The following is a 13,704-nucleotide window of genomic DNA, read 5'->3' as shown; positions in this document are numbered from 1 at the left end:
TGCTTCCCCACAGAGATCAAGGGTTCCACTCTGCAGCTCCTGATAGGGGGCAGGCTTTTCTACTCAGGCTATAGCTGCCTCGTGTGTCCCCCCCCCCCCCCCGTACACCTGGATATAGAAACTGATCCCCTCTGTTTTCCTCCTGCAGCCGCTGAAATCCTGCTTCCCTTCCTCCCCCTCTTGCAGGCATTCAGCTGCTGCAGGACAACAATGAAGGGGATTTGTTTCTTACATACTGCCCCACAGCCCCTCCTATCTAGGTACAGTTGCACCCCTGTGTGCTCTCCTTTCCCGCCCTCCCCAGAGCTGCCTGCTTCCCCCTCTCATTGTCTGCTGCTGGGGATGTGTACAGATGGAGAGCGGGGAAGGGACTGGTAAATATGTAATTTACTAGCCCATTCCTTTTCCGAATGGACAAAGTCAGTGATTGGAAAGAGTCAGCAATCTGTACCATTTATAACTGAAACATAGTAAACTGGGGGGCTAGGGCTTGGAGGGAAGAGCCCTAGGCTCGAAAGGAAGGGCCCCAGCTGGAGGTCATGGTTTCTTGCATTGGGACTCTAGTTACACCTCTTTGTACCTGGGATGTATTCAGCTGATTAAAACCGAAGGTTCAATTGTACATAAATAGCATTTCTGACATGCCAAGCTTTGGGCTGTTATTCAACAACCAGGGACTGAAAATGTAGATTATAGTTGCCTACAAAGCAGGGAAAAGCTATAAAAAATTCACAAAATGCTTTCAACTGCTAATTTCCACTGTCCATAATGTCATGATAAAATGGCCACCAAAGGGGAACTGTTGACGTCAAGGAAAGATCTGGATGACCAAGAAAGCTTTCAAAGAGATCTGCTTGATTGCTGGCAAGAGAGGCAAACCTGACTGCAAAGGACCTGCATTGAATTTGGGCTGACACAGAAGCCGTGTTTTACTGGTGCAGCATTGCATGGAAAAGACATTGGCCTTTCGTACAATGTTGATTCCCCCTGTCTTGAATTGTATTGTATTGTAATGTCTACCTTAATGTTGTAAAGCACTGCGTAAACTGTCGGCGCTATATAAATCCTGTATAATAATAATAATAATGTTGTCACAAATATCAATATCTGCGGTACACAGAACAGCTTCTAGACAAGCCAGAGGCCATTTGGATGTTACTAAAGATTCACTTCCTTGGGTGTCATCAAAGTTACTATTTTCTTTGTTTCTAAGTTTTAAAGTTTGGGCGGTATAATATAACTGTGCATTAACGTTCCATTAAGTAAATATGTTGCTTTTATTTGAGTGCACTGGATTTTTTTTTTGTTCCATAAATTGTATTTTTTTGTTATTAACAGGATAGAGCGTGTTCACTTTGTACGGTAAAATTTCCCCAAGCTGACTAAATGAGGTGGAGCAGGGGTTCCTTTAGAAAATCTTGCTGTAGTTTTTTTTATTACTTTTCCACTAATAGAATAAGTAAATATTACATTTGGCAAGAGGTGCTCAAACTTTACCATGAAGCAGTACCTGCATATACAATCATTTTTCAAACATGTGTTGGAAACAAAAGTTCCCGGTGCTAAACTATCCAATAACCGAATGAAGGCACAGCAACAATTTAAAGAATTTGATTTACAAAAAGAAAGAAGAAATGAAGAAAAAAAAAAAAAGTCTTGCTGTTCTTTAATCCAAGGTTATTTTGAGGAATGTTAACCTTTTTTTAGATTTCTTATAATGTAAAATGAAATGGGTGGACAGCAGAACTCTTTGTAGTCTGAACACAAAGGGCCGTGGCTTGTTCATATGCAGAAATGCAGGTAGTATGCATGATTTGATTAGTAAAGCTTTGCATTTCACTAAATTAACAGTAGACTGCCCTGGAGGGTGCAGGCACTGAGGTGTTATGTGCGTAAATATTTCTAGAAATCCTCTTGTGTAAAATGGTATTATCATTCTCACATCAACCATATGGCTTATTGTTATAAGAATTTATTGAGATATATTTTTGAAATTACTTTTAATGTTCTGAAATTAAAACTACGAATGCAGACATCTGTTCTTAACACCTACTAGGACTTCAATCTCATAGACAAAGTTACACATAGAAAAATAATTTATTTTCCCGAACTAGCAAACTGTCCTTTTTCCAGTTCACTTGCAAATATGATATTGGTTATCATGGGTATCTTTTACTATAATTGTGATTTTCACTGTCAGCAAAATACATTCATGTGAATAAAGCCTGTGTTTAAAGTGGTTGTAAACCCTTACAAACCACTTTGACCTACAGGTAAGCCTAGATTAAGGCTTACCTGTAGGTCCAAGAAATATCTCCTAAACTTACACGGTTTAGGAGATATTTGCTAAAATACAGTCACCTCTTTCTACGGCGCACTATCGCTGCTTACGGCGATATGCCGTTAGTGGCGGCTCCCATCCGCATGCGCAGGAGTGATGTCATCGCTGCTCCGGTGCTGTGAGTGGCTGGAGCAGTGTTACCCGGAAGAAGATGGACGCTTCGTACTACAGGGGGCAACGGTGACATCGCTGGCTCCTGTGACAGGTAAGTGACACATAATGGGCTATTATGCATCGCATAGTAGCCCATTATGCTTTACCTTTGCAGGGAGACAAAGAAGAAGTAAACCCATAAGGGTTTACTTCCTCTTTAATGAACACTTGTATAGAGTGTCTGTTTATCTAAAATAGCTTTAAGTAACCTGTAATATTTTTCTAATGCCCCATACACACGATCGGAAATTCGGCCAGCAAAAGACAGATGAGAGCTTTTGGTCGGAAAATGTGACCGTGTGTATGCTCCATCAGACCTTTGCTGGCCGAATTCCCGCCAGCAAAAGATTGAGAGCAGGTTCTCTATTTTTGTGGTCGGAAAAAGTTCCGATCGGAAATTCCGATCGTCTGTACAAATTTCAACGCACAAAATTCATACACATGCTCGGAAACAATTCGACGCATGCTTGGAAGCATTGAACTTCATTTTCTCGGCTCTTTGTAGTGTTGTACGTCACTGCTTTCTTGATGGTTGAAAGTTCAGAAAACTTTTGTGTGACCGTGTAGATTCAAGCCAAGCTTGAGCGGAATTCCATCGGAAAAACCAAGTTTTTTCTGATGGAATTTCTGATCGTGGGTATGGGGTATAAGACTACAGCTGTTTAGAAAGAACTTCTTAGCTATAAAGTGGGCATATGCTTGGCAACTTTATAATCATTTTGGAAACATTCCCATCATGTTTTAGTTATAAATTAGATACAATATATGTGTTTTCTAATAAATTTGATATTTTTTATAAAACTTATTGTCACTTTTAAAGTCCCACCCACCCATGGGAGTTTTCTTTCTATTTATTTTTGGGATGTGGTGACCTAGAACTTATGACTCCATGGATCTTGGAACTCTTTTTCGTAGTTTGCCATAGAATTTTGCAAACAGGTAATTTTTCTTTTGAGGTGGCACCAATTGGCAGCACTGATGGGTACAGATTGACAGCACTGATGGGCACAGATTGACAGCACTGATGGGCACAGATTGGGACTGCACTGATAATCAGAATATATGTCCCTTTTACACAAGTCGGTTATCTGCTCTCTTCTCCTCTCCTCACACTGGCAGTGTTAGGAAACAAGTGCCGATATCCGGCTTCTGTTTACCTCCGTGATTAGATGTGATTGGACACAGCTGATCAAGTGGTAAAGAGCCGCTGATTGTCTCATTACCTCAGTCTGGGATCAGCAGTCTGGAGGACACTGTGATCACAAAGTGTGCCACCCCGCAGTGGCTGTGATCATAGGATGATGCCATCACATGACGGCGTCCCAGAACTGGACAACCACACTGTAGCCATCATTTAGCTGTAGTGTGGTCAGCAAGTGGTTAATGTGAATCTGCCACACATGTTGCAAGATCCTAGTGTAGTTACAATACAATTCCAGATTTCTGGTCCAGCTGGTAAAAGCGGCATCTGTAGCTCTTCAAGAGAGTTGAGATTTGACTTACCACAGCCAGAAAAATAGGTATTACATTTCTTCTTTTATGGGGTAGTTGTGTTTAAAAATTTTAATAGGAGTACTGACAGTTGCTTCAAGGAAGCAATATCGAGGCCTAACCCACCCTCATGCGTCTCACTCTTGGTCACCCAACTTATTGACCAATGAGGCTCAAGATGGGGTCAGGCCAACTACACTTTTCTTTCCCAAGTTAATATTTGCATATTAGTGCATCCTCAAGCTTTAGGGCTTTGTTGTGATTAAAAGGTACCGGTATGTGCAGGTAAGGGTTCCTGCCTGTCATTCATCTAGCCATTGCACATTGTTTTCCTATGGAAAGGTTTATTTTAAGTTGGCTTGGTTATTGTTATGCTTGTACTACATTTTTTTTATTAATCTTATTTTTTTTTGTAGTTAAAAACATGCGCAAAAAAACGAATTCACTTTTGAAGGAAACAAGTTTTTGTATTTGTTGGTCCTATGAAAGAAGCTTTAGACTATTTTCGTCTAAATTTACTTTTGTAAGATGAAATATGGCTGCTCTATAAAGTGACTGTGGACAGTGATAGGAAAGCTATCTTTGAATGCGATCTTTTTTTTTTTCTCTAAGGCCGGCCATAGACGGTTTGAATCTCGGCCGGTTCAACAGGCACCGACTGAGATTTGAACCATGTTTGATTTCCGAAACAAAGTTAAAAACACAAGGAGTTTATACTTCGGTTAAGATTAGGGGGTAGAGGCATGCACATGATGTGTTTATGTCTCTGCAACTATTCATGCAGCCAGAGCCACCGGTGTATAAAGCCTTATTATACAATCATTTATTCCAACTCGCCTAGAGCAGTTTTGGAGTTTTTGGTCCTCATCTGTGCAAACTACACATGAAGCAAGACTTGGAAAGGGACCTAGTTAGGATTATCATAAACTGTCTTGCGATTTTGTTCACTAAAATAATATAACTGCTTAAAATGTTCCTGCCTGATAGTATATCACATCTGCTCACAGATGGAAAACACCTGGGCAGTATCATCTTTGAGGCAAAAGTAAAGAGGATTCTGGCCCCTTCCTATCCTTCAAGATATAACTGAAGAACAATCAGCTTTACCAAGCAGAATAGTCACTTTGCACGCAAAAGACAAAAACATATATGGGCAGTACTGCAAACTTGGGAGAGGAAATTACCTTTATAGGTAGAATGGGATGGTACTAAACCCAAGAGCCTGCATTCACTATATCTGGTCTCGAACAGTACACAGAACATGGAAATGCAATCATTTTAGTAAATATAAACTACTAAATACCTTTTCTCGTCAGCAGTATAGAGCAGTCTTGTGACTTCAAACTGTGTTTGGTTCAAGCTTGTAAGAGGAGTTTTCATTCTCCTCTGACTGCCCTGTGAGGCTGCAGACCCCTGACCCTCTGTCTGGACAGTGCTGATTGATCCTATGCTGATCACATGCACCCTTCCCCAAAACAAAAAAACAAAAAACTCCAAACGGAGTATGTGCAGAGTGTCCCCAAGGCTCTGTACTATCAGGAGATGGATTAGGGACTATGGAAGAAGGGGAGTATCAGAGAAGACAGGATAAAACAGCCTTTTTACACAATGCAGAGGATTAACCCCTTTGGTCCCGCGGTGAGTATAACAAGAATTCTTTACTGCATATACAGACTGATTTTACTGTGGTTTTAGTAACACTTTAAGTAGGAAGGGATGCTGAAGAACAATTTACCCTCACTAGCTAAAAAGTGTACCAAGTGAGCATAGAAGATGTAGATTGCAGCTTTCATTTTGGAAAACGCTTCAGGTAACTGTGATGTTAAATTGACGGTGTTGTGAAATTGATGTTGATCGTCTGTAGAAACACAGAGCTTGTGAGAGGAGTTATTGGCATTGTCTGTTCATGTACAGATTTGTAGGAAAGAAAATGACATTACTTTTTCTATAGTTAATCCAATGTCTCTAACAGGCATACATTCAACAGAAGTATTGTCACCCCTCTACGTCAGCCTGTCATAGCTGTCAATAGTGGGGCAGGCACAGGCACTTCATGACCCATGCAGACTACCAATGAATGTAAAGCAGGATAGGCACAGACAACAAATTATTCTGGATGTCTGGTTTAGGAGATCTGCTAACTTGCATATTAGCAACCCTCTCAACTCCAGAAACTGAAACAGCATTAACAGCTTATATTTAGAGATCTAAAGCGCTCTGCAATTAAAAACCACAAACAAGTTTTAGTTTAAAGTGTCTGTAAATGTTTATTTTTTAAAAATGACAAACATGTCATACTTACCTGCTCTGTGTAATGGTTTTGCATAGAACAACCCTGATCCTTCTCTTCTCGGGTCTCCCGCTGGCATTCCTGGCCTCTCCTCCCTGCTGAGTACCCCATAACAAAACCGCTTGCTCTGGAGGCACTTGTGTGTGCTTGATCCTCTGTTTATCTATGAGACACAAGAACAATAGCTCCCACTGCTGTGTCTCAGCCAATGTGGAGGCAGAGGCCCAGGAGAGCTTCTGCTCTTGAGCACATCAATGGATCAGGATTGGGCTCAGGTTAAAGGGAGCTGCATACTGAAGGATGTTTTTCCTTCATGCATAGACTACATGAAGGTAGCCTTTAGAACCACTTTAAACTTTGGCTTATCTACTACTAATAGACACAAATGGTCACTCCTCGTTGGACTAGATTTCTGGTACCCTGAGATGTTGGCTGACTGGGAATGTATATAACTAAAATGCAACCAAGCAAGCTGAGTCTGGAGAATGGGGTCTACACAAGGCATGAGCAATCATGTTTAGTATTATGAGAATGCATGAACATGCACTGATTGTTAGAAAAAAAAATACAGTTCAGCTGTCAGATTGGTACTAGACTGCTATTCAAAGTGTATGGAAGTGTATGGTTAGACCCCATGGTTTGGTTAAAGGACAAAGGTTGCTGACATTAATTCTCTGTTGAAAGGAATTGGCTTTCCAATGTCCTTGTTTGACCATTACAGATGTTGGGTAAATGTGAGAAAGGCAGCCACTTATTTCGACTGGTTGTAGACCCAGGGGCATGATCATGGTAACTTCCAGTACTACCATAGTATATATTCTGCAGGCTAGTAAAGAGGTCAGGAGTCATCCACAGGTCAGTAAGATTTGCCACATTCGAGATAAGCCAAGATCACAGCCAGGATAACAGAAGACCCAGAGTGAAAAACAAGCCAAGGTCAAAACCATAGCTGTAGCAGATCAGCCAGAGTGGGAAACTCCCTTTATTAGACACAGAAAATGAGCAGTCCAAGAAATATACACAATGAATATCAGGAATCTCTGAAGACTTTATTGTGGGCACCTTTTTACATGCTGTAGTGCAATCTTTTAATGTTAGTTCTGACATACAGTACACGCCAAGACCAAAATCTAGGAGCACATTGGTGCACATTAATTTATCAATAGGTTTCAGTATGGTCACCATCCAAACCACAGGTCCATTACCTAGAGGTTCTACATCCAATAACATACAAGGAACATCAGTGAAAACCTCAGACAAAATACAGTATAACGAAACCTTAATAACAGCTTTATTTCTCATTTTAATTTTAAATGTATAGTTTAGCTTAAAAGCAAATGATCAACTTTTAATTTCAGCTTGTTGTAACTGCCTACTACATGAGGACCTTATGGTTGAAAGAACACTTATAGTGCTCTCCTCAAGTTGAAATTGTGTTGTACAGCATTTTATAGATGTATTTATTTATTTTATTACAGGTACTTTACCCAGCACTTTACACATACTGTATATTGTCCATTCACATTAGTTCCTACCCTTAAGGAGCTTACAATTTAAGAGCCCTAACTCACATTCATACATACACTTACTAGAGCAGGAGCCAATTAACCTATCAGCATGTCTTTAGATTGCGTGAGGAAACTGGAGTACCCACAGGGAACCCACGTAGGCACAGGTAGAACATGCAAACTCCAGGCAGGTAGTGCCATGGTTGGGTTTCAAACTGACGACCCTAGGGCTGCTAGGCAGAAGTGCTTTCTGAATAGCAGCTGTTTTCAAGAAGATGAGCATTTGCCTAGACATAGGATAGTAGTGGTTACACCCAAATAGATGTTTCGGTTATGAGTGAAGTCTAATGCCCCATACACAAGGTCGGAAATTCAGACGGAAAAAGTCCAATCAGATTATGTTGTCGGAAAATCTGATCGTGTGTGGGCTCTATCGGATTTTGTGGCTGGAATGTCCGACCGCGTGTATGGGGCATAACGGGCAGATTCCCCTCCTGGCTTCTTTAACTAACAGAGGGATGTAGTTCTATATAGTCTATGGGGAATCTGCAGTGTGTGTCACTGTCACACACAATTACAGGACAAGAATGGATCACAAAGGTTGACTATTGCTGGCTAGCTGCTATGGTTTTCTGTATATATGGGTGTAATCCTTGACTCTGACCTTCTTCAGCCCCCACATCCAATCACTGACTAAATCCTGCCACCTTAACCCCTGCAACATCTCCAGAATTCGACCCTTCCTGACTAATGGCACCACAAAGCAACTTACCGTATATACTCGAGTATAAGCCGAGATTTTCAGCCTCTTTTTTGAGGCTGAAAGTGCCCCCCTCGGCTTATACTCGAGTCATCGCTGTCTGCCCGCTCGATCAGCGTGTCGAGCAGACAGACAGCGGCCATTCTATAATTCAAAAGCCGCGCCTCCGGCTCCGCCTTCGCCTGTGATAGGCGGAACACTGAATTTCCCAGCAGCCTGTGTTCCGCCTATCACGGACATCGTATCATCCTCGTACTACGGACGAGGATGATACGATGTCCGTGATAGGCGGAACACAGGCTGCTGGGAAATTCAGTGTTCCGCCTATCACAGGCGAAGGCGGAGGCGCGGCTTTTGAATTTTACAATGGCCGCCGAGGCGCCGACGAAGAGGGCACGGGACGGAGGCAAGGCAAGGCACGGCACGGGACGGGACGGGACGGAGGCAAGGCAAGGCACGACACGGGACGGAGGCAAGGCACGGCACGGGACGGAGGCAAGGAGGCAAGGCACGGGACGGAGGCTCGGGACAAAGGCTCGGGACACAGGTAGGCTGGACACACACACACACACACACACACACACACACACACACACACACACACACACACACACACACACACACGGATGGAGACACACACACACACAGGGATGGATGGATACACACACAAACAGGGATGGATGGATGGATGGAGACACACACACACAGGGATGGATGGATGGAGACACACACACACAGGGATGGATGGATGGATGGATGGAGACACACACACACAGGGATGGATGGATGGATGGACACACACACACACAGGGATGGATGGACGGACACACAGGGATGGACGGACACACAGGGATGGACGGACACACAGGGATGGACGGACACACACACAGGGATGGACAGGCATGTCTCACCCTCGGCTTATACACGAGTCAATAAGTTTGCCAGTTTTTTTGGGGGTAAATTGGGGGCCTCGGCTTATATTCGGGTCGGCCTATACTCGAGTATATACGGTATTCACTCCTTGATTATTTTCCACCTTGACTACTGCAACTCTCTCCTTAATGGCCTACCCTTACGCAGGCTATCCCCGCTTCAGTCTATTATGAATGCTGCTGCTAGACTAATACACCTCACTAACCGATCTGTGACTGCTGCTCCTCTCTGCCAGTCCCTTCACTGGCTTCCCCTACCCCACCGTATAAAATTCAAAATGCTAACCACAACATACAAAGCCATCCACAACACCGCCACCATCTACATCACCATCCTCATCTGCAGATATCACCCAAATCGTCCCCTCCGCTGCTCCCAGGACCTCCTGCTCTCTAGCTCCCTTGTTATCTCCTCCCATGCTCGCCTTCAAGACTTCTCCAGAGCCTCTCTCATCCTCTGGAACTCCCTGCCCTGGTATACCCGATCAGCCCCTACCCTGTCCATCTTTAGGAGATCCCTACGAACTTACTTATTCAGGGAAGCCTATCTCACACCCTCCTAACAACTGTCCCCGAGCCACCCCCATCAGATCATTCCCTGCATCTATTACCTTTTGTACCACCACCCCCTCCCTTTAGTATGTAAGCTCTACGAGCAGGGCCCTCCTGTACCTTTTGTATTGAACTGTACTGTAATTGTGCTGTTCTTCTCTACATTGTAAAGCACTGCATAAGCTGTTGGTGCTATATAAATTTGTATAATAATAATAATAATTATATACCTGTATATTTTATTTTAGAGAGAACAGTTTCTCTCCACTGTCAAGTATACAGATGCATATTTATATGGACTAAAGAGCAAAAAGATACAGTTATAATTGCAGTATGTTACTACAATATATTTATGCCTCTTTTATTTCCTTTTCCTGTGGCCCCATTTAGGTATTTCATGCAGGCTCAAAAGCAGGGCCTGTGAGTGCTTATAGCTGAATAGAGATGGGCTAAAGTACATTGATGGAGGCAGAGCAACAATTTCAGATGTGGGGAAAGAACAAAACACTTCAAGTATAGATCTTTGTTACAGCACTTCCTACCAAATAAGTAAGAAAAGTATTCCAGACTTTGTAAATAAAAAGAAAGAAATGTTCTTTTAGATCCTATACATAATAAAGTAGAAAGATTGTTTTAGATCCTGTAAAATGGATATAGGGTGATGTGTCATTATTGTAAGCTATCAATATCTCAGCTAGACAGTGCTAACAGCCAGAAGGTCTCGCGGGCTCGCTTCGCTCTCCATGCTTCGGGCACGGCCTCGCTGTGCTCGGCATATTTAGATTCTGACTCTATGTCCACTTGGATGGTGGGGTTTGAACCTGGACTCAGGGCAGAATGTAGTGCGCCGGCGCCGTGTAGATCTGATGATCAGCTGTTCATCTTCAGAGACTTTTGACTTCTCCTTTGTCCTCCGTACTGTGCAAGCGCAGTATAGGGCCGACACTATCCGATGGGGGACAGTTCTCGACAGGACACCAGCTCTCACTCCCTGTCAGGCCATGAGTTAATGCATGATGTCACATGTGTGCCCCATTCCCTTGTGCTTGCTATCTCGCAGGTCCCTGCTCTCACTCTTTGCCGGCCACGAGGTATGGTATCTCGCAGCTCCTGCTCACTGCCCCCTGCAGCTTGCTACCTCTGCTGGCTCCTACCTTCAAGTTATGTGGAGTGTGATATTTACAGGGGCACACTTTCTGTTAAGGGGCATGCTGATGGGCACATTTTGTTGTTGTTGCACATTTTATGAGCAATTTTATGTTAAGGGCCACTCTGATGGGCACAACAAAATGTGCCTATTAGCATGCCCCTTAACATAAAATGGGCCCATCAGCATGCCCCTTATTTTATGTTAAGGGGCATGCTGATGGGAATATTTCATGTTAAGGGGCATACTGATTGGCATATTTTATGTTAGGGGGCATGCTGATTGGCATAGTTTATGTTTGGGGGCACGCTGATGGACACATTTTGCTGTACCCATCAAAGTGCACCTTAACATAAAATGTGCCCATCAGCGTGCCTCTTATTTTATGCTAAGGGGCATGCTGATGGGAATATTTCATGTTAAGGGGCATACTGATTGGCATATTTTATGTTAGGGGGCATGCTGATTGGCATAGTTTATGTTAGGGGGCACACTGATGGACATATTTTGCTGTACCCATCAAAGTGCACCTTAACATAAAATGTGCCCATCAGCGTGCCTCTTATTTTATGCTAAGGGTCATGCTGATGGGTATATTTTATGTTAAGGGGCACGCTGATGGGCACATTTTATGTTAAGGGGAACACTGATGGGGACACCTGATATAAAGGGGCACTGTGATGGGGACACCTGATGTAAAGGAGCACTGTTGGGGACAACTGATGTAAAGGAGCACTCTGATGGGCACATCTAATCTAAAGGGCACTCTGATGGGCACACCGGATGTGATAAAAATATACCCATCAGACTGCCCCTTAACATAAAATGTACCCATCAACATGCCTTTTATTTTATGTTGGGTATTATTTATGTTAAGGGGCACACTGATGGGCACATTTTATGTTAAGAGGCACTCTAATGAGCACTCTGTTGGGGACAACTGATGTAAAGGAGGCACTCTGATGGCGATGTAAGGGGGCACTCTGATGAGGACACCCTATGTAAGGGGGCACTGTGATAGGGGAACCTTATATAATGTGGCAATCTGATGGGGACAAATGATGTAAGGGGAGATATTAGATGTAAGGGGGCCTTCCGTTTGCAGAAACCTGATGTAAGTGGGCAGTCTGATGGGAATTTGGGAAGGAAAGTTGGCACTCTGATTGGAACACATTACTTAAGGGGGCACTCTGATTGGAATACATTACTTAAGTGGGCACTCTGATGGGGACACCTGATATAAGAGGGTACTATGACGGTGGCAGCTGATTTATGTGGGTAGTCTGAAGGTGGCACCCAATGTAAGGAATTACTCCGGTAAAGGCACCTGATGTAAGGGGGGACATGCAGTTTACATTTACAGAGTATTACCAAAGTGTGTGGAGGAAACAATAACAAAAAGTCCAGAGAGTGTGGCTTGTGCCAAAAAAAGGAAAGTAGACGCGTACAATCTTTCATGGCACAGATTTGAGATTCAGACATCGGCCAGAAGAAAATGTTAGTGATTGTAACTTCTTGAATTTGAATTCAATACCCCTGGGGCTGTAAAAAAAAAACAGAAATACATTAAAATAGGTAATAAATATGCTTTACAAAAGTAGTGGCCACATAAATTGGTACTATTATTAATTAACTTATAATACAATGTACACAAATTTCAGTACCAACGGTAAGAAAACATGCACTGAAAGACATAGCTCCTCCTAAAAGTGGATCAGCTTCACATCCAGGCAAGTGACATTTTAAGAAGTCATAGCAGCCTCCATATTCCTAAAGTACAAGTGTACTTTAAAATGAGAGATTTTTAGACTAACCACTAGAGGGAGCTCTGTCAGCCTTATTAACCACTTTAGCTCCGGAAGGATTTGCGATACAGCACTGCGTTACTTTAGCTGACAATTGTGCAGTCATGCGAGGCTGTACCCAAATAAAATTGTGGTATTTGATCACCTCTGTGGGTTTTTATTTTTTGCGCTATCAACAAAAAAAGACTGACAATTTTTCTGCTATAAAACACACCCAATAATTATAAAAAAAATCGAATTTCTTCATCAATTTAGGCCAGTTTGTATTCTGCTACATATTTTTGGTAAAAAAAACAAAAAAAGCAAAAGTTATAGCATCTAAAAAATATGGGATATGTTTATGGCATTTTTATTATAAGTCTTTTTTTTTTTTTTTTTACTAGTAATGGCAGTGATCAGCAAATTTTGGTGGGACTGTGACATTGCTGCAGACAGACACCTAACTGACATTTTTAACACTTTTTTGGGATCCAGTGACATTGATCAGTGCTAAAAATATGCACTGCCATTGTACTAATGGCACTGGCAGGGAAGGGGTTAACATCAGGGGTGATCAATGGATTAACTGTGTTCCCTATAACTGTATAGGGGGGTGGGCTGCCTGGGACAGCAGACAGATCCATCTTCCTGCATAGCAGAAAGACAGGATCTCTGTGTGATCCCCTGTCAGAACAACTGCCTTGTATACTATGGCAGATCCCCATTCTGCCACTGTAGGGGATGAT

Source organism: Lithobates pipiens, unplaced genomic scaffold (genome assembly GCF_037356315.1).
Source record: "Lithobates pipiens isolate NorthernLeopardFrog02 unplaced genomic scaffold, aLitPip1_a1.2 Scaffold_18, whole genome shotgun sequence".
Classification (NCBI taxonomy): Eukaryota; Metazoa; Chordata; class Amphibia; order Anura; family Ranidae; genus Lithobates; species Lithobates pipiens.
The sequence above is the reverse complement of the archived record's forward strand: the minus strand, read 5'-3'. Positions refer to the sequence as shown.